This window comes from Papio anubis, chromosome 5 (assembly GCF_008728515.1).
Source record: "Papio anubis isolate 15944 chromosome 5, Panubis1.0, whole genome shotgun sequence".
Taxonomy (NCBI): domain Eukaryota; kingdom Metazoa; phylum Chordata; class Mammalia; order Primates; family Cercopithecidae; genus Papio; species Papio anubis.
The window spans coordinates 141,140,986-141,163,924 of NC_044980.1; the positions used below are offsets into that span (position 1 = coordinate 141,140,986).

The 22,939-nt window shown below is 37.0% G+C and overlaps 1 protein-coding gene and 2 long non-coding RNA genes across 8 annotated transcripts in view; 2 read left to right on the forward strand and 1 right to left on the reverse strand.

Moving 5' to 3' along the window:
• Window positions 1-22,706, reverse strand: part of LOC110743544 — a 90,356-nt gene extending 67,650 nt beyond the window's left edge. For both annotated transcript variants that reach the window (XR_004183851.1, XR_004183850.1), the window contains exon 1: window positions 22,421-22,706. This is a non-coding gene — a long non-coding RNA (uncharacterized LOC110743544). The remainder of the gene's footprint in view (window positions 1-22,420) is intronic.
• Window positions 2,893-18,843, forward strand: LOC116274968. Its single transcript, XR_004183852.1, has 3 exons — window positions 2,893-2,961; window positions 3,373-3,473; window positions 18,828-18,843. It is a non-coding gene; the product is annotated as an uncharacterized LOC116274968 (long non-coding RNA).
• Window positions 22,707-22,820: 114 nt separating the features above from the next.
• The window catches only part of FBXO38 (F-box protein 38), a 59,029-nt gene continuing 58,910 nt past the window's right edge, over window positions 22,821-22,939 (forward strand). For 2 of the 5 annotated variants that reach the window (XM_003900329.3, XM_003900330.4), the window contains exon 1: window positions 22,824-22,937. The gene's annotated coding sequence lies outside the window, so the exon portion shown is untranslated. Of the gene's footprint in view, window positions 22,938-22,939 lie in introns of all 5 variants that reach the window. The other 3 variants (XR_002522800.2, XM_009209350.3, XM_003900331.4) reach the window with 3 other exon arrangements.

Consider the following 22,939-nt stretch of genomic DNA (forward strand, 5'->3'; position numbering starts at 1 on the left):
TTACATAAAAGCTGAGCCAAATTGGTCTGGTGCAGTTACACCAGCACTTTGAGAGGAACCTGGTATCCCTAGGAAATCTGAAAATCATTCATTTTTTTAAGACTTACTTCCTTAAGAGTTAGACCTCATTTTCTCATGTCTTTGATTTGGTAACAATATGAACTAAGCCCCACAGCATCTGGTCACAACACAATCTTCAGTATAGAATCACTGATTTTCCATGCTGCTATAAAGACACATGCACACGTATGTTTATTGCAGCACTATTCACAATAGCAAAGACTTGGAATCAACTCAAATGTCCATCAGTGACAGACTGGATTAAGAAAATGTGGCACATATACACTGTGGAATACTATGCAGCCATAAAAAAAGGATGAGTTCGGCCGGGCGCGGTGGCTCAAGCCTGTAATCCCAGCACTTTGGGAGGCCGAGGCGGGTGGATCACGAGGTCAGGAGATCGAGACTATCCTGGCTAACATGGTGAAACCCCGTCTCTACTAAAAATACAAAAAACTAGCCGGGCGTGGTGGCGGGCGCCTGTAGTCTCAGCTACTTGGGAGGCTGAGGCGGGAGAATGGCATGAACCTGGGAGGCGGAGCTTGCAGTGAGCCGAGATCACGCCACTGCACTCCAGCCTGGGAGCACAGCGAGACTCCGTCTCAATGGAATACTATGCAGCCATAAAAAAAGGATGAGTTCGTGTCCTTTGTAGGGACATGGATGCAGCTGGAAGCCATCATTCTCAGCAAACTTGCAAGAACAGAAAACCAAACACCGCATGTTCTCACTCATAGGTGGGAACTGAACGAGATCACTTGGACATGGGAAGGGGAACATCACACACTGGGGCCTATTGTGGGAAGTGGGGAGGGGGAAAGGATGGCATTGGGAGTTATACCTGATGTAAATGATGAGTTGATGGGTGCTGACAAGTTGATGGGTGCAGCACACCACCATAGCACATATATGCATATGTAACAAACCTGCATGTTGTGCACATGTACCCTAGAACTTAACAACAACAACAAAAAGAATCACTGATTTTATAAGATCTCCAGGTCCTTGCCTTGTTAGGCCATGTATTACACCAAAAATCGTACATAATGGCCTTGAGTTTCCATGGATACTCTTTTTATTTATTTAATATGTTTTATGTTAAATACAAGATAGCAGGTGCTACATCTAGGGAGGTAGGAATGAGTACGATAACAAGGGAAAAACAGTTTGCTCTGACAGAACAAATGCCTTTAGGGAATAAGGGATAAAAAGATCTAGAAAATTAGCTCTTTAGTGTAAAATTGTGGTCCCCTAATCTATCATTTCTTTATTAGAGGTGAATCAGAATCTCCTTACTCAATTCAAATACATACATATATATGTGTGTGTGTGTATGTATATATACACATATACATACACACACACACACACACACACAAGCAGTCCTCCAGATCCCAGGGTTCAACTAACTGTACACCAAATATTCTTTTAGAAGACCACAAAAACAACAATACAACAATTGAAAAAGTACAAATAAAAAATTCAACATGACAAATACTTACACAGCATTTACACTGTATTATGTATAAGTACAGTCATCCCTCATTATTCTTCGGGATTCAAGGACACCTGTATATACCAAAATCTGCTCAAACTCAAGTTTCACAGTTCGTCCTGTGGAACCTGTATATATCAAGTAGGACTTGTATACTATACTTTCAGTTGAAGTTTGACTGCAGATATGGAATCTGTAGAAATGGAGAGCTGACTGTATTTGTTGGGGAAAAAACCCTGCATATAAGTGGACCCATGAAGTTCAAATCTACCTTGTAGAGATGATTTAAAATATACAGGAGGATGTGTGAAGGTTATATGCAAATACTATCCCACTTTATATAAAGACTTGAGCATCCACAGATTTTGGTTATTTACAGGGTACTAGAACCAATTCCCTACAGATACTGAGGGAGGACTATACATATATATACACAGTCTGAGTCATTCTCTGGATCTACCAAATAAGAATCTTGAGATTGCTAGAGCAGAATTAGAAGGCAAACATGCAAATTTTGAAAACCTTCCCCAGAATTACTCATACTAAGTTAATCTTTTTCACATTTGTTTCTTGCAAGAAAAAGCAGAATGCACTTCCATGGAACTGAATAATAAACCATCAAACAAAACAATGTTAAATCATGCTGTCATACCACAGCTCTACAGCCTGTTAAGGATGAAATATTTTCCCCTGGAAGCCTTCTTGGTCTTTGATGGCCTGATGCTATGGTATTGATGTGATTTGTTCCCACCAAAATTCATGTTCAAATTTGACCCCCTTTGTGGTGGTATTAGGAGGTATGGCCTAATGGGAAATGTTTGGGTCATTAGAGCGGATACCTTATTAATAGATGAATGCCCTCCCTCAGGAATGGATGAATTCTAGATATCCTGGGAATGGATTAGTTCCCTCAAGCTAGTTATTTAGAAGTCTGACTTCCTCAACTTCTCTCATTTGCTCTCTCCTTCAACATGTAATCCCTTTGCACAAGTTCACTCTCCTTCCATTTTCCACCATGAGTGAACAGACTGAGGTTCTCACCAGCAGTCGAGCAGATGCCAGCACATGCCTCTTAAACTTGCCAACCTGTAGAACTGCCAGCTAAATAAACCTCTTTCTTTATAAACTTATAAACCCAACCTCAGGTATTCAGTTATAGCAACACAGAGCAGACTAAGTCAACTGGTGACTTTGCCCTAAGTGCCACATGTAAATAGATCACTTGCCAAGTGACTTCATAATGGGGTCTGAGGTTCTCACAATAGAACCATAGTCTTCGATTCAGCAAGAGAACTCAGCCTTTAGGAATTTGCTAGAAAACTCTGGACTGAAAATACTCACTTTGTTCCTTATGGAAAAGACGGAAACATTCTTCCTGGTTATCTCGGCTACTGGCTATTTTTCATGTAAGCATTTGTTAAAGAAACTTGGGGAAAGAATAAACATTTGATATTCCAGGGGAAGTAACAAGCTCACAATAACTTCTTTCTAGATGTTGTAATTTTTGAAACTTTGAGACTTTCCTCAGAGATGAAAAATTATCTATCTTAAATAGAGTAAACTATCAGTAGTTTAATCCAGTTTTTAATATTCCAAGAATTCTGCCAAAGATAGCTTCAGAATTTAAATATTTTAAGGAATGACCTATGAAAGTTATACTCAATATCTGACTAATAATTTGGACTTCTGAATTCATAATCAATTTTGGCTCTGCTCCCTCTTTTTCCTAATTATTTCCCATCATACTCTTCACACACACTGGTATTTTGTTATGTTAGCCTGTACACAGAAATGCATTCTATGCAAAGCGGTGTCAGTTTTTTACAGGGCGTACTATTAGGACACCACCAGATGTTATCAAATTCCAAGAGAGGACTCAACTTTTTCTAATTAACTCCAACAAAATGGCACCAATAAGGTAAGCCCATGTAAGACTGAATCTGCTAGCTGAATGGTGCAGGTAGAATGAGGAGTCAAGGAGAAAGCTCAGCTGCAGTAGCTGAAAGAAGTCAAGGCTCTCAAGTAAAACATAAAATATGAAGGTGAAATACAGTGTCAATAGTTTGGGTAAATGGATTTGACACAGAGGTCCCCAGCAAAAGAGGCTTCCTTGTATGCCGGTTGAATTTAGAAAAAGGGTACATTCGAGATGCAATAATCTGAAAACAAATGCAGGTATCTAAGATTTCTGTCAGCAAATGACCAAGATGACTATGAAGAATGAAACCTTTCTCTAAAATAAGACTACATGATGTTCGAACAGCTCAGCAATGGATGGTACTGCTGAGCCTCAGAGGATGATGCTTGAGTTTAAATATCCCCCGCCTAAGGTCAACATTAAACCTAGGAACAGGATAAGTTTGAATTCCCAGGTAAGACATTAGATGTCCCAGTAGGACATTAAGAAGAAGAAGGAAATAGTGTTTGGGAACCAGAAGACATGGCCAGATAAACGGTTTGTGTGAAGAAGCCACTTATTTTTTCATGACTCTCATGGTTATTAATTTATCTGTGATTACTTAATGGGCTAGTTAGCTATACACATTTCAACACTGCATTATTTTATTTAATATTTTATTCCAAGCATTTTTATTTCAGATATTTTTGGTGACAGTCCTTTTAAGGTAAGTTTTCCACTTTCTGCCTAAGAATAATTTTTCTAATCTTAGTCTTACAGAATTTCTATAAGGTTGAACATATAAAACTGCCAATATGTGACTGTTTTGAGTCTACATAATGGCAATTTCATATGGTTCAATTTAAATACCTCTGTCAAAACAGGTCCTGAGAAAATCAGGACTCATCTCTGACTCTTACTGCTCCTGCATTCCCTTAGATACCACTGGCAATTCAAGCTCCTAATTTTTGTTTTTTAATGTATTTTATTTCCTCTTTCTAACTTTAATACTTTTGCCTAGGTTAAGTCCTCCTCGTTACTTGCCCATATTGTTGTGATATGCATCTAGTGCTTCTAGATACCATCTGGTGGTTTCCTTGCATTTAGTCTGATTCAGGAGTTGGCAAATTATGGCCACCTGTTTTTGAAAATAGAGTTTTCTTGGAACACGGGCACACTTTGTTTATATATTATCTATGGCCATTTTCAAGCTGGTACAGAGTTGGATTGTTGCCATAGAGGCCAAATGACCTAAAAATTATAAAACATTTACTACCTGGCTCTTAACAGAAATAGTTTGCTAACCCCTGCTCTAATCTCTATAACCTTGAGAATGGACTTTCTAAAATGCAAATCTGATTGAGACTTCTTCTTATTTAAAACAATGACTCTAAGTATTCTCAGGATACATTTTTTGCATGTTTTACAATACCCCCCAACTTAATCCAGCCTCTTTCTACCTAAAAGTATAACTTCCTTAATAGTTAAACTATTTTGGAGTTCATGCTATTCCAGTTTTGTGTCTTGGTGCATACAACTCCCTCTAATTAAACATCCTTCTTTCCATATACATATTCAATTTTAAAAGTCATTTGCATCTCTTAAAAGCCCAGTAAAGCATCTAGTCTTTGGTAAAATCTTTCCAAGTCTATATCATGTAGGTTAAATCACTGAAAGAGGAGATAAGAGACATACACTGTTTCTCCAAAGAGTGAGTTGAGTACCTTCTGATAGCATTAATAATAATTTTAGTTAATATGCCAATGAATCACTTTCATTTCAATAATTACAGCTGTTCTTTCATCTGTTAGAAAAAATACGTTTACAACTTCAAGCCCAAGATATCATGGACATTCACATTTAGGACAAATCTAAGATTGGTAGGTAAATTTAAAAAGTGAGCCAATTTAAAGTAAAATATTTGTAAAGAAAAATGACACATGAATTTGGAAGGAATCACAAACCAAGTTACTGAAGTTCAGGAAACACTGCTGTGATGAGAGGCAGTGAAGTCTTATAGCCTGATATACTGGATAAACGGACACACTGTAATCTGAATCACTGGAGTAGGAGACTGTGGCAGCTCATTCCTAATCTCGTTATATAATAATTACAAACTTTCCAAGCCTCCTCCCATCCATAGAAAAATCATTTTAATATTCAAGGTCCTCCAACTCTGGTGATACTGAAACAAAGGAAAATAAAATGGGAAGATTTAGGAAAACATAAACCTGCTAGCTTCTTATTATTCCAGAATCCTAATCCCCAGAGGACTAAAGTACACTCGATGCTAGAGTGGGACCACAAAACGCATCCTTTTCCAGGCACCACAATTAAAAGGGGGAATTTGATGAACCAAAATGATTCCAGAGGAACCTGGACAGTGCTTACAGTAATTCCCAGACAGTAGTTATAGTCATTTTTCTCATTTCTCAGAATGGTTTCTTTTTTTTTTCTAACAAATTACAGATATGCATTACACAACCAAGGATCTGGCTGTGTAGACTAGGTTGCCCCGCAAGATAGAAACTCCAGCAACCTCAAAGGCTCTGGCTGCCGAATTTAAGAAAATATAGTTTTGATGTTTGAGGTTTGAAAGATAATTTATCATTATCTCCTCTCTACATAAAGTAGAACACCAGAACACTTACATTAGAAGCCATTAAGAGATAATTGCAGGATACAAAGTTTGACCTGTGAGTTTTGTTTTAGGTCCTTCAGTGCAGTCATTATCAAAAGAAGTTTACACAACAGAAACACATATGCTCCATAAGAGTCAGCCCATTATGTGCTTCTAATAACATTATTTATCCTAATTCCTGAGTGTACTGTTTCGTTAATATGTAAATGAAAACATGAAACCGAAAACAGAACCCTCTTTTGAGAATTTAATATGTAACTGACTGCAATCAACTATTTACTGTTTTGCAAAATGTTTGTGAATTCCTCAAAATGTGATTTTGTAAACTAAAAAGAAAAAAAAGAAAGTCATTGAAATCTCAGTTCCACTGTCTGACCCTGAGGGAATAGGGGAACAGGGAGTAAATAAATGGGACTTCAAATTTCATCTCCCACTTTAGAAGCCTCCCTTTATCTATTTTAAACAATAATTTCAATACGGGATTCCATGAAAAAAAAAAGTTCTTTTCCTAAAATGTAAATCATAGCTGTTAAGAAACATTACTTTTTTCAAGATAAGACTAAAGTAATAGGTTCCAGCACTCGAGGTCAGAAGCCCTTGGGTTGAATCCTGTTCCTGTGTTTGAGTGATATTTGGAAGTCTCATAACGCTTCCAAACCTCAAGTTCTCATCTATAAATCTGGAATGATATTTAGTGCTTCACTTGCTACATATGCTCCATCCACATTAACTCTTCTTTTTCGGTATTTTCAAACCTACAAAGCTCTTTCCTGCTTCAGAAACTTTGGGCAATCTCTCTTCTCCTACAACAATGTTTTCCCATGCTCTTCACAGGACTAATTCTTCTTCATTATTTGGGTTTCAGTCTAAATATATCTTCCCACAGATGGATTTCCTGACCATTCTATCTAAAATATATTCACTTCTGATATTTTTATGTTAATCTATTTATATTTCCTTTGTAATACTTGTCATAATGACCACATATTTTAATTTTCTGTTTCTTTATTTTTGGTCTATCACCCAACATAAGCTCCATGAAGTCAAAAGGCAGGTTTCTGATTAATTCCTAGCACTTAACACAGTATCTGCACCAAGTAAGACCTTAATAAGTACATTTTGAATGAATGAATAACTCAAAGGGTTCTTGGGCAGAATGAATGTGATAGTGGATATAAAACACATTTGCAAACCTAAATCACCCTTTAGAGGTAATTTTTTTAAGAAAAATTCACTACTTATTTTGGCTCAAACTCTCTGAATGGAATGTGTGTTTAAGAATGAAGATTCTGATCCTATAGAACTAGATTGGGACCTCAGCTCTTTTGCTTAAACTTATGTGACTTAGGGCAGAAAACATAACCTCAGTCATTATCTCAGAAGTTGGCTATGAGGATTGAAAAAGATAATGCATCAAGAGAGCTTAGCATAATCCCTGTCACATAGCAAGCCCTTAGTAAATAACAGATGAGTGACCTTTATTGCTACTAACTAGGGGACCAACAATTTCAATTTTCCCTGGACTAAGGGTTTTCCTGGGACATGAGACTTTGCATACTAAAATAAGACAGTCACAGACAAACCAGAATGGTTGATCACTCTATCATAAACACACGTTTGTACTCAGCCCCTAGTGTTCTTTCCACATTTCCCAACTCACTCAGATCACATAACCTATACCATAGTCAGCTTTAGCCAGTATAGCAGTGTCTTCCAAATGATATCAAAACCTCATCTGATAGGCCTTCATGTTGTGGTCATAATTCTATGGCATACATAGGGATTCCATAGAGGGAATAGAAACTGCATGGATGATTGCTGCTACTTCTCCCAAATGTATTATTAGCTAACCACATTTCATCCTTTCTCCAAATCTACTGTCTTACCCTTCTCTGCAATCCCAAGGATTCAGGGAAATAAAAAATAACTTCTCAGTGCTAAAAATGTATTCTTAGGATTTAAATTTTAATAGGATAAATAATAAATGTACTCTCTTAAACTATACAGCTCAGTGGTCCTTAATATATACAAGAGAGTTGTACAACTATCACTGCTGTTTAATTTCAGAAAAATTTTCATTAAAAAGAAATCTCTACCCCTCTGTCATCTCTCCCACCCCAGTACCTGGAAATCACTAGTCTACTTTTTGTCTTTATAGATTTGCCTATTATGGACAATTCATATAAATGGAATAATATAACATGTGGCCTTTTTTGTCTTCCTTCACTTGGTATAGATTTTCAAAATTCATCCATGTTGTAGGATGCATCAGTTATTTGTGCCTTTTTATGGCTGAATATTTCATTGTATAGCTATATCACATTTCATTTATCCATTCATCCATTAATGGACATGGGGTTGTTTCCACTTTTGGCTAGCATGAATAATGTTGCTATGAACATTCATTTACTAGGTTTTGTGTGAACATATGCTTTTATTTATCTTGGGTATAAACCTATGAGTTAAATTGCTGGGGCATATGATAACTTTAACTGAGGAACAACCAAACTGTTTTTCAATCAGCTGCAGAATTTTACAATCCCAGGAAAAGTATGAGAGTTCTAATTTCTCCACATCTTTACCAACACGTGTTATTGCTCATCTTTTTAATGATAACCATCCTAATAGGTGTGAGGTGGTATCATAATCATGAAAACCATGGTTATGATTTTCATTTCCCAAAAGATTTAATGTTATATATATTTTCATAGGCTTATTAGCCATTTGTGTATCTTCTTTTAAGAAATGTCTATTCAAATCCTTTGCTCACTTTTTACTCAGATTATTTACCTTCTTATTGTTGAGCTGTAAGAGATTTTTATATATTCTGGATACTAGCTCCTTAATGGATGTTGATTTACAGATATTTTCTCTCATTATGTGGGTTTTCTTTTCACTTTATTAATAGTGTCCTTTGAAGTGCAGGAGATTTTAATTTCATAAAGTACAATTTATCTATTGCTGCTTGTGTTTTTGGCGTCATATCTAAGAAAACATTGCTTAATCCAAGATCACAAAGATCTCTGTTTTCTTCCAAACGTTTTAAATTTTAACTGTTACATTCAGGTCTTTGACTCATATTGAGTTAGATTTGTATATGGTGTGAGGCAGGGAATTCAGCTGTATTGTTTGGTATGTAGATACACAATTATCCCAGCACTGTTTGTTGAAAATATTTATCTTTCCTCATTTAATTGTTTTATAACCCTCACTGAAAATCAACTGACCATAAATATAAGGATTTATTTTTGAACTTTCAATTTTGTTATGTTGGTCTATATGTCTATCTTTATGCCAATACCACACTCTCTTGATTATTTAGATTTTCAGAGTAAGCTTTGAAGTCAAGAAGTATGCATTCTTCAACTTCGCTCATTTGCAGATTGTTTAGCTATTCTGGGTACTATCCTCAAAAAGTATTAAAGGTATTGCCAAAGAATAATGTATAGATATGTTCTGCACAATAGTTCTAAGGGTAAAATACAAAAAAAAAATCTAATAATGTATAATTAGTTTCTAATAATATAATCCATAATTATAGTGCATCTATAATTAATACTTTCTGGAAAAGAGTTAGTAAATGAAATTGTGTCACTGTCTATGGTAATGCTACAAATATCAATGTTCTAATGCCCGCTAACTTTATTTGCATGAAAGCCAGTATTTTCCAAAGTTTCCATTTTCCAACTAGTTCTTAGCATCTCCAGACACAATAGTGGAACTTGAGGGAAGTACAGTTTTCTTACATAAGATCTTCTTTTTCCATTGTTGTGCTGCCACTTAAATATCCTTATCCATGATTCTCTGATGTTTACTACACCTCCACCCTACTGCTCAGCTTCTTCTTATTCCAGGTCAGTTGAGAAATCTATTTTGCTTCCCATGCCCACTATTTCAGAGGGAGTTTATGCATAAGAATAATCTGGCTCCTCCACTTTTATACTTATCTCTGTTAGCCTGAAGTTGCTTTCTTCTAAGTTTATCAAGGCATTCCAAATGTGTGGCCAGGTCATGTTCATAATAAAGTGAGGGTGACAAGCATATCTTTACACTAACTGTACATGTGCCTCCCTCCATCCTTCAAGCCCCAGCTCGGGTTCTACCTGGTACTGTGTTTCTGCATCTTGGAGAAGTCAAAGGTTGATCCACTTTAGTACACCAAAGCTCTCTGGCTTTTTGCCTACAGGCTCATCCCTTTTTAGCTCTATATGATTTTTTTTAAAAACCTCACTAGACATCACCTATTAACTTTTCAAAAAATAATCATGACCTAACATTAAGTTTGCAAAATATATCAAATGATGCATATAGTATGATTAAACTTTAAAAAAAAGTATTTATTGTATATACTCAGAAACATAAAATATTTAAGAGAACAAATAATGAGGGATCTTTTGAAAACCTATAAATAGGCCTGATTTCAATTTAGTGCTTATTACATACCAAGCACTGTCCTTGGCACCACATATAAATTATCTCATTCAGTATTCAAAACAAGTACTCCAAAGTTGACTGCCTTGCCTAATGTCAAATAGGAAGCACTTATGGAAGATGAATAATATTCCTTACCACTTCACAGTAGTTCCTATGGGGCTATTGTTAAATTTTCTTTAAATGGGCCACTTTTTGAGAGGATCACTTGAGGCCAGGAGTTCGAGATCAGCCTGGCCAACAGGATGGAACCCCGTCTCTAATAAAAATACAAAAAAAAAAAAAAATAGCCAGGCGTGGTGGCAGGTGCCTGTAATCCCAGCTACTTGGGAGGCTGGGGCAGGAGAATTGCTTGAACCTGAGAGGCAGAGGTTGCAGTGGGCCGAGATTGCGCCATTGCACTCCAGCTGACAGTGAGACCATGTTTAAAAAAAAAAAGGCCACTTTTGCATGAAATATGCACGCAAAATTTCACTGACTATAACTTAGTATAAAATTTAGTATTTTGATTGGTATTGTTATTACATTTCTGCTGAAGAAGACAGATATTTTTCATTTTTGTTTTCCACACTCCTGAGTTTATCCTGTTCTTAACCATTATGGTCTTTGCCTCAATAATGAGTATGCTTCCTGTATTATGGTCTTTGTCTCAATAATAAGTATTCTTGAAGTTCATACAGCATATCCAAATAGGCTCAAAAGCCTATATCCAGATAGGCTCAAAAGAGCTTATCTCAGTAGGTAACCATCATTATAGTCATTTTATCAACAAGGTAATTCCGATTCAGAGAAGAGAAAAGATTTTCCCAAGGTACCTTATCAATTCATTGATTTCCTCATCCTCTACTTTTTAACATACAGGTTTACACATTTGTTAAAAGCTCTAATAATGTTTTGCCATGATTACAAATCAGAAGCGTCTCCAGGGTGAAAGTGCATAATGAGGGGAGAGGCAAATCTTTGTAGCTATGGGCTATTTGTAAGCCAGGAGTTTACAAATCAAGTTCTCTCTCCATTTATCTATCTATCTATCTATCTATCTATCTATCTATCTATCTATCCATCCTCACTCTGTTACCCAGGCTGGAGTTCACTGGCGTGATCTTGGCTCACTGCAACCTCCGCCTCTTAAGCTCATTCTCTCCCCTTTCAAAAAATTATTGTATAATATAGAGATTATAATATGCAACTAGGCTGGACAAGAAAGATTATATTCATATTAATGGTTTCTAAATATTTATATCAATTTCTCTTAGAGCTTTCAATCTTACTCTCAACATTCAATACCATGGAAAATGCAGAAAGGTCCCTGCATCTTGAATATGAAGTGATTTTTCTGTTTTTCATGAATGAAACCATTTGAATCAAGCATCATCTCTCATTCATAAAGTAGAATTCATTATATTACCTTATTTTTCAAAGAAAAACAATAAATCTTATTTTACAGAGTTCCTCTTTGACTTGAGACATATTTAATTACATATATCAGAACTGTTTGGTTCCAGAAATACAGAGTCGAATAGGAAGTAACCCCTGACATTGGGCAATTCACAGTCTAATCAGCTAATTGGACAATTCTGTCATTTACTCAGTAAATACTCTTTAAGTACATATGAGATTGGGAGACTTGGCTAGACTTAGTCTTCAGTGGTCATCAAAACAGGTTTGTGCACCCATGCACTTTACAGTCCAGTGAGGGAGCAGTAAAACAAAAGATTATTAAACAATATGACAAAATGTGAAAAGGAGTAAAACAACCCATGGCATGCAGAAGCTTGCCTTAGCATTGTAACAGGTTAGCCTCCTACTTACATCTGGGCCTTCATGTTCTCCATTTGAGATAAACAATTTCACAGAATGTTTACATCTGACAAAGCTACTCTGTGACTATGAGAAATCAAGACTAAGATAATACCACTTAAAACTCATGTCTAAACACAGGCAAAACATGAACATTATCAAAGTCACAAAATACCAAATATCGACTTATCTAGACTAATGTGACTGCTGCTTCTTCACCAATTACAACTTTAGCCTTAAGCTACTCTTCCTTCCTTCTAAATAATTACTCCCACTTTCTCAGGGCATTCAAACCAAAGCAAAGCCTCTTTTCCTTAAATCTTTTGCCGAATTAACCTAACATCTCAAATCCTACAATAAGACCTTTCTAATACCCTCTTACTGACATGCCTTATGGCTCCCAGGGGTGTGTGTTCTCATAAGCTGCAATGAATCATAAGCCCAATTTGTTCAACTATAGGTGTGTTCCTGGTGGTCTTTGGCTGGAAGAGTATGACAAAGGCAAAACTTGAAGGCAGCAACAATATCATTCCTGTTGCCCCTTTCCTCCCTTCTCCACAGGAATTCACAGGGGCATGAAGAAAATGAAAACAGATGGTCATGAACTCTTAAATTAAGGGGTAGGAAATATTTTATTCATGTATGTATTTATTCATTGAGTCATATGTTATCTCATTCCAAAAATAACTTACGGTGGCTGATCTTATTCAGAGGATTCAAAGGTACAGAGTAGAGGGCAACTCCCTGAGAACTGTTATATAAAGACAACATCCTGGCAAAAGAAACACCCAACAATAATGAAAATGGTAGGATGAGGGCACTCCAAATGACTCTGATGTTTAACAAGATACCTCCTTTTCCCACAGCTGAGGTTCCCCCTATGCTTTTCTTAACCAGGGATGACATATTAATCACCTACTGTCAGGTTCTACCTGGCTTCCTGTCACCATAAGTATCTTCTTCCCTTCAATAGAAACTCTTCATTCCCCTCCCCATTCTCAGTCCCTATTCCCTACAGATAGCAAGCTCAGTCTGGTCTCAGGATCCAGAAAAAAAAAAAATCCTCATTTTTTAGTCTTGAAGAATTTAAGAAGCTCTAGTTAAATCCTCAGGCAAATCTAAACCAATCAAGTCACTCTTGGCTTAACCTAATGATTTTCTAATAGAGCAGTACCATTCCCATAAAGGGTATTTAAAGTATGTGGGGACTTAATTTTTACTTGTCACAATGACTGTCCTGCATAGGGAAAAACTAACCCATCCAGGATGCTAATAGTGTTCCTATTGAGAAACATCTCACCATAGATGTCACATGTCTATCACATCTAACTATCCTGCTTCTCCCCATGCCCACATCAGATATTAGTAATCAAACAGTACATGCCACTGAGCTGGATCTGGCCTCAAAATCTTTATCAACATAGTAATCCAGGCACGCCTTGTCATCAGATTTGACATGGAATATAAAACCTATTTGCTATTCCTGCACATAACCTTTTTAAAAAAGTTCTACTTTTTGTGGGTACATAGTGAGTATATGTATTTATGAGGTACATTAGACATTTTGATACAGGCATACAGTGCATAATAATAACATCAGGGTAAATGGGATATCCATCACCTCAAGCATTTATCCTTTCTTTGTGTTACAAACAACCCAATTATGTAGTTATTTTTAGATGTACAAGGAATTATTGTTGACTGTAGTCACTCTGCTATGCTATCAATACTAGAGCTTACTCATGCTATCTAATTATATTTTTGTACCCATTAACCATCCCCCCCTTCCCTATCCCCACTACCTCTGGTAAACATCATTCCACTCTAACTCCATGACTTCAATTGTTTTAATTTTTAGCTACCACAAATGAGTGAGAACATGCATAACTTGTCTTTCTGTGCCTGGTGTATTCCACTTAACATAATGACCTCCAGTTCCACCCATGCTGTTGCAAATGTCAAGGTCTCATTCTTTTTTATGGCTTTTTCTTTTTAAGACAAAAAATAGCTTCATGGTTCTTAAGATGAAGTCCTTCATCCTACTCTATTTTCTACGCCTGTAGTCATGCCTTGGTCATCTGACCACTCTCCAAGTCCTTCTGAGACAGGGCCCCTTTCAGGAATGTGAACCCTATGGCTGAGACCTTGCAACATTTCAACAGATCTCTTTGACAGTAAATGCCTCCCAGCATTACAACTCTGAACATTCCTTGCTCCTAATGCAAAGTGAGCTACACCCTCTAGTGGGCAAACCATATGTAGTTCATTGAACTTTGGAAGAGTAACATCCTTTGCCTACTACCTACCACCTCCAGTAAGGATCAGGCTCCCCAGATTTTACAAGAAAAAAAAAAGCAGGGGATGGGGGAATAGGGGAATGGGAGATATTATGGCTCTTCTGCCTGAAAACTCCAGGTGAATCTGAATTTAGTAACAGCCGGATTCAGGGTCTCCAAAACTTCTGCTGGAAATTTCTTTCTCCAGTTCTTGGATCCATCCCTACTTTCTCTAGTGTGGTTTTTATTCTCAGGCAGACTTTCCCCACCCCACGCCACCTCTATCCGCAGTGGTAGACCCTGGCAGCTTACAGTTATAATGTCGTCAGTAGAACAGCGCCTTCCTTTTCTAAGAAGTCTTCTAACGAAAGGTTTGAGTCTTATTACACTAGTTGGAATAAAAATTCTTGAACCAGTCATAGCTACAAGCATGCTTAACTCTCATTGAAATGGAGCAAATTATAAGGTCCTACAGGAGCCAGAGATAAGTTGGTATTACTGTATGAACTAGAAGGGGATAAAGAATTGTTCCCCAAAGGAATATTGAAGAACTATTGCCAGAGGAGAAATAAATGCAGGTCAAGCAAACAACAGATGCTTCAACACTATACTTTCTATATACTATCTTTGAGTCTAAGATTGTTCTCAGGCCTGCCCCAAGCTCAATCCCTTGCTATACTGCTGTCCTTACTGCAGTAAACTGCTTTGCCTGTTTTTGCTATAATAAGTTTTGGTATTGTCAGGAGCAGAAACTTTTTATCTTGGTAGAAAGCATAAAAATGTCACCTAGAGATCTTAGCCTTCTGGTGCCCACACTTTTATATCCAAATGACATGACTTGATCTTCCATTCCACAAACCACAGGAAGACTGGTGTCCTTCCAATTGCAGAGAATCCCAGGACCTCTATGTCCTTATGGTAACTATGTGCTCTGTATCTTTAATTTTGCAAAGTTCTCCATCAGCACCTCATTTCATCTTTGGATGCTGCTGCCTCACTCCCTACTTTGGTGCAGATGACTCCACAGCCACTGCACACCTGCTATCTTACTTCACTCCTCAAGCACTTTCAAGGCTATTTAGGGGAACAAATGTTTTCTGAAGATTTGGAATAATGGAGGACGACAATAGCTAACACGGCCTATGAAATATGTCAGAATACTTTCAGTTAAGAGAGATGAAAATCTAAATGAAACAGCTTAGGTCAAGCAAGAAATGTGTAGACTCATGCAATTAGGAGGATTCAGGGTGGGTCGTAATTCAGGCACAGCTTTATCCATGGACTCAGGTATTGTCAGAAGTCTCAGTCTCCATCTCTGCCCTCTGCTTGTCTCTGGATTTTATTAAATGCTGGTTTCATCATCTCCCATACAAACTCTATCTACCAGATAAGAAAAATAGCTGCAGCCACTCCAGTCTCACGTCCTTACAGCTCATGCTAAAAAAAAAAAGGGGGGGTGGGCAGGGGTTGGGAATGGGAAGAAGAGAATCCTGGAGGCCAGCCAAACATTCCCCGCAATCAGTATGCAACCGTGGTCCCCAGACATGGGAAATAGAAGCTTTTCTTACATGATTAAATGTCTATGCCAAAAGGTAAAATTTAAGCAAAGAAATGAGGATCAAATCACACCTATTATTATTATTTGGCACTAAGAAACAGTATATGAATAATTAATATGTAAAATGTCATATTTTCAAAAACTATAGCATGTTAAGGAATTAGATGAGTCTTATGATTGAAATTTTAAATTTTTAATCAAGTATTGGCTTAAACTTAGAATATTAAGTTGAAGAGATGAGAATTTTATTAAGACTAAAGATTACTGGCTGTTTGAGAAGTTGTCATTTGCCATATTTGTATGTTTAATAGAGTTATGAGTTTTATTTAAATATTTAGGAAGGTTTGGTTTATTAAACCATTGAAATGCTTAAAAGGAAAAATCGAGGGTATTATATGTATTCATTTATTCATTAATTCCTTTATTGGACAAAACTTAACTATGTATCTACCCCCATCTGTTTATTTTTGAAAAACTGGTCTATTAGTATGATTATTTGATTTCTGTCCCCCAACTCCTCAACCAAACTGCCCATAGAAACCTATCTACTTCTCATCACAATTGTTCTTTTGTACCTAACAGTGTCTGGCCCTAGAGCAAGCCCTCAGAAAATACTTGCTGAATGAATGAATGAACCATGTGAGGCTCAAAATACAACCAACTTATAAAAGAAGTACAATTGTTTTCTCCTAGTTACTTGTGGAACATAAGGACCATCAGTTTCCATCCCACTATTATACTTACCTAGATGGGCCCAGCTCACCAGCAACTTCCTTTTCTTCCCTTGCAATAGCTGAATAAGGTTGATCCACCTTCCGCCTACAGGGGAGCAAACTGTTCACTCACCTAGGGCTGGAGACTCATCAGGTATATGAGGGGAAGCAGTGAGCCCTATGCTCAGCTAAAATATGTTATGTGTGAAGGGAAATAAGATTGAAAAGGTAGGCTGAAACCAATGCATACTGTACCTGGGAAGTCTGATAAACAAGTTATATATACATTATTTAAGCCTCAGTTTAAGCAAAAAAGAGACATTGAAAGTTTTTTCTAAAAAAAAAAACAAAAAAACCACTTTATTGAAGTATGATTGACATACAAAAATTGCATATATTTAATATATAAAACTTGATGAGTGTGAAGATAAATATATACCTGTGAAACTATTACCACAATCTATGCCATAAACCTATTCATCACCTCCAAAAGTTTCTTCCTGTCTTTTCATTATGTTACGTGTGAGTAGAACACATAAGATCTATTCTCTTAACAAATTTTGTAAATACATTCTACAGTGTTGTTAGATCTCTAATCTTGTATAAACAAGTTTGTACCCTGTGACTAATACCTCCCCATTTCCCGAGAGAGAAAGGGCCAATCTCCAAACTCCTTCTTTTATCAGGAACCTACTCCTCTGATAACAGCACTGATATATTCATGAGGGAGGGCTCTCATGACTTAATCATCTTTTAAAAGTTCCACCTCTCAACACTATTGCACTAGGCATTAAGTTTCTGTATTAGTCCATTCTCACACTGCCATAAAGACATACCTGAGACTGGGTAATTTATAAAGAAAAGAGATTTAATCAGGTCATAGTTCTGTGGGCTGTACAGGCTTCTGCTTCTGGGGAGGCCTCAGGAAACTTACAATCATGGTGGAAGGTGACAGGGAAGCAAGAACATCTTCACGTGGCCTGCGGGAGAGAGCAAGTGAAGGAGGAAGTACTACATGATTTCAAACAACCAAATCTCATAAGAACTCACTCACTTTCATAAGAAGAGCAAGGGGGAAGTCTGCCCCCACGATCGAATCACCTCCTACCATGCCCCTCCTCCAACACTGAGAATTACAATTTGACATGAGATTTTGGTGGGGACACAGACCACAACCATATGAGTTTCCAACACATGAACTATGGGGAACACATTCAAACCATAACACTTAAGGGTAATTTTAAAAAAATAAGCTTGTTGAATTTCCTGTTTCACTCTTAACCTTTTCACTTCCTCATCACATAAACATGATCTTGCGTAGTACGGCACAAATTAAAAATGAACGGTAATGTCCTTAATGTTTAATATTGCTTAATGTTCACTCAGAGTTCATGCTTATGAAAGTGTAAAAGTCTTCAATGCAGGCTTTTGTTTTTGTTTTTTCTTAATCTACCACGATGTGTTGGTTTTGAAATTGCAATTCTCTATGCATACACCTACATACAACATCCTTTCACAGAATTTTCTTATGTAACTTGGGAAAAATTAGGGCACTTTGAAAGTGAACTTCAGAAATATCATATGCTAAGAATTCAGCCCTTATAACTTCAACTATCTAGAAATAACTAAGAAGCAGGAAGGAAAAGAGGTCTCTGAAAATCAAATAATAACAGCTAACATTTATAGAGTGTTTACTGCCTGCCAAGCACTGTTCTATCTGGATTACAAACATTACCTCACAAGAAACAAATGAGGGTGAGGATGTGGAGAAATTGGAGCCTTTATACACTGTTGACAATGTAAAACAGTGTAACTGCTATGGAAGAGAGTATGGTGGCTCCTCAAAAAATTAAAAATAGAATTATGTATGATTCAGCAATCCCACTTCTGCATATATATACCAAAAGATGAAAACAAGATCTCAATATGATATTTTCACTCTCATGTTTATTCCAGCATTATTCACAATAACCAAAATGTGGAAGCAACCCAAATGCCCATTGATGGATGAATAGATAATGTGATATACACAGGCAACGGAATATTATTCAGCCTTAAAACCTTGAAGACTTCGAACTAAGTGAAATAAGTCAGTCACAAAAAGACAAAGTGTATGAAGCTACTTCTTTGAGGTATTTAATGCAGTCAAACTCAGAAACAGGATGTAGAACTGTGGTTTCCAGGGCTAGGGTAGGAGAAAATGGGGAGCTCTTGTTCAATGGATATAGAGTATCAGTTTTGCAATGAAAAAGTTCTAGAGATCTGCTGAACAACGTGAATATGGTTAATACTACTGAACTGTACACTTAAAAATGGGCTCAAAAATTTTTTCAGCTCCCACATAAGAGTGAAAACATACAGTGTTTATCTTTCTGTGCCTGAATTATTTCACTTAATATAATGTCCTCCAGGTTCATCCATATTGCCTCCAATGACAGAATTTCATCCTTTTGTATACATATTTTGTGTATATGTTCCACATTTTCTTTATTCATTCATCTGTTAATGGTAGGGTGAATATAGTTAACGATAGTTTATTGTATATTTTCAAGAAGCTAAAAGGGAGGATTTTGAATGTTTGCAACACAAAGAAATGATAAATGTTTGCAGTGAAGGTATATGCTAATTAGCCTGCTTTGATCATTATACATTGTATACCTGTATTGACATATCACTCTGTATCCCATGAATATGTACAATTATTGTGCATTAACTGAAAACTAAAAATGAATGGAAATACACAATTAAAATGGTAACTTTTATGTTATGTGTTTTTAATCACAATTAAAAATACACAAAAAAATAACATAAAGAAAGAATTGATAAACAAAATGTGGAATATATATGCAGTGGAATATTATTCAGACTTAAAAAGGAATTAAATTCTAAATACATGCTACAACATGGATGAACCTTGAAGATATTATGCTAAGTTAAAAAATTCAGACATAAAATGACAAATATTGTTATGATTCCACTTATATGAGTACCTAGAGTGGTCAAAATCATAGAGTCAAAAAGCAGAATGGTGGTTGCCAGGAGCTGAAGGGAGGAGAGCATGGGGGATTGTTGTTTAATGAGTTTCAGTTTGGGAATATAGAAAAGTTATGATGATGGGTGGTGGTGATGTTCGCACAATAATGTGAATGTGCATAATTGCAGTGAACTGTATACTTAAAGTGGTTAAAATGACAAATATGTTATATATATTTTGCCACAATTTTCTTAAAAAATAAGGTATGAGATTATTCATGCACAAATGCAAGACTGGGCTGGTGGGACTACAAGCCTTGCTTTTTGATGCTTGTGCTAATATATACACATCCAAAAATCTAAAAATTAAAAACAATGAGGCAGTGTGTGGTAAATTACAGATGGCCACAAAGTCTTCACTACACCTTCAATTAAGAGGTGGACTCATTTTTCTCTTGAATCTGGGCTGTCTTAGTGGCTTTTTTGGCCCAACGAGATGTGATGGAAATCACTTCTGGGACTGCAGAGGCTAGATCATATGAAGTTTTGTAGCTTCCTCCTGTTTTGCTTGGAATAGCTCCCTTTTTTCCCATTCTACCTCCAAGTTCTCCCTGACAAAACCCAAACACCGTGGTATAAGAAACCCAAATCAGAGGGAAAGCCCAAGTGTAGGCACTCTGATAAATAGCTCCAACTGAGCATCTAGAGATCAGCCAGCCTCAACTGCCATCAATATAACATCTATTAGAGGCTGATATTAACTACAGCCCCAGTTTGACATCTGACTGTAAATGCCAGAGACTGTAAGCTAGGACTGCCCAGCCTACAGAATCACGGCAGATAAAATTTTTAGCCACTAAATTCTGGAGTGACTTGTTATGTAGATACCATAATGATGTCTATTTTAACAAACCTGAGCCTTAGAGCTGAAGTGATTGCCCATGGTCTCTCTGCCAGTAAGCAGAGGAACTCACACTTAACCAAGTCTTTCTGTTTCTAAAGCCTACATTCCTGACTACTAAATACACAATTTCTCAGTCAAAACAGCTACAACAGTTGTGGTTTTTTTCTTTTTACCTCCAAAAAAATCCTGTATTTGAATTCATAGTGGAGTTCTTCCATATACCTCAAGTCTAAGGGTGGTAAGAATAACCTTGATATGCATAGCACTTTCTGCAGTTGTGCACTGAACAGGCTCCAGAGCCATATGAACCAGTCCTGAGCAAACTCTAACCACTATCCCTAACCAAAACTTCTCTTGAGTATTAGTCATCATTCTAATAAAGGGATTATCTGTTGTTTAGGTACCTAAGGAACTTCAAGGAAGAATAGGGGCTGATACCAGAACTCATGGAAGAATGAGAAGAGATATTTCAGAATTTAATTAAAAATGGGGATTGAAAATTTAAAAAATACAGTAGTTTAAGGTCATTTAGTGTAGGGCAAACTTTCCTGCAGTGTTCAGGGACCCCATGATGATGCCACTGTATAGGAGAAACATTAACTCAGGACATTTTTAATGAAAACCTGTATCATCAAGGTACAAATAAGTCCTAGAGATGAAGGGATACATATTACATGCTCTACCTGAAAATGTTAAAACTAGTTTTGATATCTTATTATATATAACACTTAGAGCAGTGAGAAAATATCTTTAACACTTATTACAATGATTTGTGGTGTGAAATTTTCTAAACTTGAGGTAGGAAACCTTTCTTACTCATGAGTATTCATTTCAGGCCCCACTACAGTGCTTTTTACAAAAGGAGGAATGCTAATAAAATGAAAATCACATTCCATTGAATTAAAAATTCAGGACAATTGTGCTGAAATAAAACTTACTGAATGCCTTCTAAATATACCATACCCTGCACTAGAAACTTTCGTAATTCCTATTTATTCTTCAGGATAATCTAGGAAACAAACCGACAGAAGCAAATAGCATAAAAATTCATTTTTGTCTTCAATTACAAGAAGAATGTAACAAGAAAGCTGAGATTGCAATGAATAGTACATGAATATGATGAGGTTTGGTTTTGTTTGTCCTAACAGAGCATGGTTTGACAGGTGGAATGGGATAGCTAAAACTGTGGGTGCCTAAGACAAGCTGAAACCTAAGGTGCAGAACCACACTGGGGAAAGAGGGGAAAAACTAGTAGGTCTGGTATCAATCAAGAAAAGAAGAAGAAACAGGATTCCCAAGCCTTCTTTAGCTTTTTCTTCTCTAGCAGAATAGCCTAGTCAATGCTACGTCTTGTCAAATCGTATCTTACATGGCTTTAATGCACACTAACTTTCCTAAGAAGTATTTGTATCTATTTAAATCTAGCGATTTCAGCCCATATTAATTACATGTATATAAGGTCAATAACACAGGATGTAAAAGGTAAAAATCTCAATTTCAGTCCATCTGTGCGACATTGTGCAAGTCAATTACACTCTCTGAAGACAATTCCTTATCCATTAAACAACAAAAAAGGTGATTAAGTTGATCCTTGCCTACATGTCAGAGTCGTGTAGAGTTTTTAATGACACTCATGTGAAATTCCTTTGGACTGTAAAATACTATTACTTACGTGCAAAGACAATGTCCCGAAATCACAGAAGGGATGACTTAAGATTAACATCTTTAACCGCGCCCCCGTCCTTCCTTTCAAAAAAAAAGTTACCTATTTTCAGTTGAATGATTTTGGTAAAATCTCTATTGGAACCTATCTACTTCGCAAATGGCAAAGGCGAGGTCCGGAGGGTATCCAAGACCCCAGAGAACCAGTGGAAATCAAGACCAAACCACACGGTGGAAACTGGTTCCGGCGCATCAGACTCAGTGCTTCCGGCTTGGCGCTTTAGTGTCACGTGAAAGACCAGCACCTCCTAAGCCTTCCGAAATGCCACGCTGAACATGGCTGCCGCGCTTCGATACTTCTTTACACACATAATATGGACACGGGTTGATGGTCCAGCCCCGGATGACGACACTCCGGAAATGTGCGAGCGGCGGCGGAAGCGGAAGTGCCTCAGCAGTGGGGGCCGGGGAAGTGTCTGTAGCGTCCCTCCCTCTCAACCACAATAACAGACGGAGGGTCGGCGTAGGT